This window comes from Schistocerca americana, chromosome 1, assembly GCF_021461395.2.
Source record: "Schistocerca americana isolate TAMUIC-IGC-003095 chromosome 1, iqSchAmer2.1, whole genome shotgun sequence".
In the NCBI taxonomy this organism is placed as follows: Eukaryota; Metazoa; Arthropoda; class Insecta; order Orthoptera; family Acrididae; genus Schistocerca; species Schistocerca americana.
Genome location: NC_060119.1, coordinates 1,050,923,256 through 1,050,927,517, shown reverse-complemented (window position 1 = coordinate 1,050,927,517; position 4,262 = coordinate 1,050,923,256). Strand labels below are relative to the sequence as shown.

General features: G+C 41.1%; 1 pseudogene; it reads left to right on the top strand.

Annotated features, from left to right (window-relative positions):
• Positions 1-3,436: 3,436 nt before the first annotated feature.
• LOC124555388 lies at positions 3,437-3,554 on the top strand (annotated as a pseudogene).
• Positions 3,555-4,262: the final 708 nt, after the last annotated feature.

Here is a 4,262-nt window from a genome sequence, read left to right as displayed (position 1 = left end):
GGACGCAACTGTGTTGTAATGGAAGTCAAGAAAAATCAACAACATTGATAGGGATAATTTTGTGCAAATGAATATAAACCTTGCAGTTGTCACTTAACTTTAAACACAGTTTGCAGTAGCAACAGCACTGCGCTAACCAAGAGTTAAATAATAAACTGGCAATATCAAGGAAAAATTAGGTGGGAAGAGGAGATTAGACAATGTAATGTTATAGTCGAAAAGACGAGTTCTTATTAATGTTTTTGCAGCGAAATCGTCCCAAAGATCAGTGAAGCTCATGGAAGGCGCTGTTTATTAGGCATACTGGCACCAAGTACTTCGCGCTAGACGAATCATTTCGTGTGTGTGTGTGTGTGTGTGTGTGTGTGTGTGTGCAGCAAGGTCCTTAGTTCGGTTACAGGCTCCTACTCCTCGCGTATCTCATTTCATTGTCTTTTGTCACTCTTGATGTAAAGTGTATTTTGTCACCTTCACAACATGTTTTGCCCTCTTACTGGTACGTTCGTTTTAACTGAGGTAGATTTTCACTGAGGCAAATGCAGACTCTCTGTTACAATGCATACAAACACGTATTGTTCATACCGCCGCTTTACATGATTTTTCGTTTTGTTTTTACAACAGTGTGGGTTTCCACCGCCAGTGTCCATCTGAATAAATCTGTTGTGGATACACTGCTTCTTTACGATGTGACATAAGAATGCATCCAAAATTATTTTATTCCTACGGCATTATATTTCAGTCCATCTTTCTGATCTTCGAGTATTCATCTTGTAAGACGTGTATATTTCTACAGTCTATTGTCAAACCACAATTTATGAAAGATGTTTATATTTTATTAATAGGATTAAGTAGGAATAATTAATATTTGTCATGTTGGAAATAATTATGGTAGCAGGGAATGTCTGCACCAGGAGAGACCACACATTGATATGAATTTGAAAAGGGCGGGAGAGACCGCGTATGGATACATCTTAAGAAAAGAGCGGGAAAGACCGCGCATTGATACATTTTGTAGTGGTAGCAGGGACTGTCTGCACCAGAAAGCGTTGTTGGCGGGAGAGTCAGCCGGCCGCAGTGGTCGTGCGGTTCTAGGCGCTGCATCTGGATCCGCGAGACCGCTACGGTCGCAGGTTCGAATCCTGCCTCGGGCATGGATGTGTGTGATGTCCTTAGGTTAGTTAGGTTTAACTAGTTCTAAGTTCTAGGGGACTCATGACCTCAGAAGTTGAGTCCCATAGTGCTCAGAGCCATTTGAGCCATTTGTGGGATAGCACTTTAGCGATCGTACGAAGTCAGTAGTAAGTGAGAAGTGAAGCGAGTCGGTAGCAGGTCTGAAGCGAGAGGTTGAGAGGAGCGGTGTGCCTGCCAGCCACCAGCTATGTTTTGTACAAGAGATTATAAACGCATATACAGAGGCATCAGCTAACTATTGTCATAAGAGGAACTAATATTATTGAATTATTTTTTTGAGAAACTCAAGACTACTGAAGGTATGTTTGCGCAATGCTAGTTGTAAGATTATTGTAAAAAGTAAGTCCCATTTGAACGTTTGTAAACTCATTTCATTCAGAATATAATTAATTTTTGCCTGCAATATTGCATTACTGATTATAATACATCCCAAAAATCATCAACGTAAAACTTTGCAAAATTTTATTGTTGTCAAGAAGAGTTTAACTGTGAATTACGTAACGTCAGTCAAATTAATTAAAGAATAACGTCAGCTTTGCTATTAAAGAATAACGTCAGCTTTGGTAATAAATACAGCCACTTATTATGACAGCCCACGAGCAGCTAATAAAGTATAGTAAAACAGAGTAAGTATATTCATGTCGCAGTTCGATGTAGCAGCCAGATGGCGATCCAGTAACAGTAAAAAGGGTAAGTAACGGTTTTTGGTTGTTGCAGATAACGATTGAGGGCCATGAGGACGACACATTCTATGTTTCGTCGATATAATCAGAAAATGACTTTTAATAAGCAGCAATCAAATTTGTATGCGATAATTGAGAAATAGAATAAATTTCAAAAGGAAGATTTCATTTGTTATTATTAAGCAAGAGGTAGAAATCCTAAGGGAAGGTTTTATAGGTTATTGTAGAAGGGAAGGTTGTGTAACAAAAGAGATATAGAGGAGTCGGGTAGATTTCAATCTCACAGAAAATATAATAACCTTTAAGACTGTCATTGCAGCTGAAAGAACTCAGTTTTTCATAATAAAATTCAGTACTCACTTGCACAGTTAGTTTCAACAGATTAATCTATGATCTTCAGAAAATTAAATTGGTTTGGTAGTAGTCAATATCTTCTTCACAGAAACATAATACCAAGTCGTGAAGATATAGACATCTCCTAAACCAATATTAAACTTCTAAAGATGGCAGATTAATCTGTAGAAACTGACAAGGCGAAATAAATTTCCTAATTGTGCAACTGAGGACTGAATTTTATTCTGAAATATGTACCACGGTTGCTGAGAAAATAACAGCTAAGAAGATTAGAACTCAATTAGTCACTTCCTCGACAGGAAGGTGCTGTCCCTCACTATAAGAACGCTGAAGTTCCAAAGTCGCCATTCGGGGGATGTGGGCGCACACCCACGTGGCGATAGAGCGGGCACGCGCACGTGTTGACGGTCCACTGCACTCAGTCCTGCCGAAAATAGTGAAAGTGAGGTTTCAAAAGACGAGAAAATGGGTGTAGTGCGTTTCTTGACAACGGAACGAGAGCGGGGAACGGAAATTCATCGAAGAATGACAAAAGTGTACAAAGAGCACTGCCTGTCCGTTGAAATACCGACGGCCAATCCGACATCTGCGGCAATGATTGTTGCCTTAAGAGGGGTAGGACGTCATACGGGCCGACTTGAAGCAGAACAGGCACCATAGGACATATTAATTTCTACTGTCTATTCTTTTACAAATAAATTCATAAAACATTATCACCAAGACCAGGAAGGAATCAGGATTCACAGTCATAGCACTGGAAGTTTAAAAACAACAAAATAAATTTTTTAATGCGAAATGTCAAAATTTTTTCATTTACTATTGGCTGCATTTGTTGCTATAGGTGCACTGTTCTTCACAAGTAAGAGAGATTCTTTGACGAATTTTGCACAGTGTACAAACCATACTTACAGGTGTATGAAACTCGAGAATTTTCCAAATCTATCAAAAACTGTGGTAAAAATTGAGATAATTAACTATAAAATTTGAGTTTTTTGTAAACATGAAGTTTAAAATGTAACAGCTCATTCATTTTTTCATAAACTAAATGAATTCTAGAGTTTCATTCACCTGTAAGTATGGTTTGTATGCTGTGCAAAATTCATCGAAGAATCTCTCTTACTTATGAAGAAAAGTGTACCTATAGCAACAAATGCAGGCAATAGTAAGTGAAAAAATGATGAAATTTCACAAGTAAAAAAAAATATTTTGGCAACGGCCTTGCCGCAATGGATACACCAGTTCCCGTGAGATCACCGAAGTTAAGCGCTGTCGGGCGTGGTCGGCACTTGGATGGGTGACCATCCAGGCTGCCATGCGCTGTTGCCATTTTTCGGGGTGCACTCAGCCTCGTGATGCCAATTGAGGAGCTACCCGACCGATTAGCAGTTTTGTGTTAGCAGAAGAGCCAACACCGTGTTACGAGTGGAGGCCGAAATGCACGCGTTTTAGCTCACGCAGGCTGGCGTGAGGAGGGAAGAACTATGCTGACGTGAGGTTTAGAATTCAGAAAGCGGACGTAAGTAGTTTGATACTTAACCTTAATCCATTAATGAGGAACGTCGCTCTTGACGGTACATGATTCACAATATCAATATCAATAGTAACTGAATATGGAGCCTTGCTAGGTCGTAGCAAATGACGTACCTGAGGGCTATGCTAAACTGTCGTCTCTGCAAAGGAGAGCGTATGTAGTCAGTGAACCATCGCTAGCAAAGTCGGCTGTACAACTCGGGCGAGTGCTATTGAGTCTCTCTAGACTAGACCTGCCGAGTGGCGGCGCTCGTTCTGCAATCACTGATAGTGGCGACACGCGGGTCCGACGTATACCAACGGACCGCGGCCGATTTAATGGGTACCACCTAGCAAGTGTGGTGTCTGGCGGTGACACCACAAGTAGCGGCTTCGGTCAAGAATACCATCATAACGACCGGGAGAGCGGTGTGCTGACCCCATGCCCCTACTATCCACGTCCTCCACTGAGGATGACACGGCGGTCGGATGGTCCCGGTAGGCCACTCGTCGCCTGAAGACGGA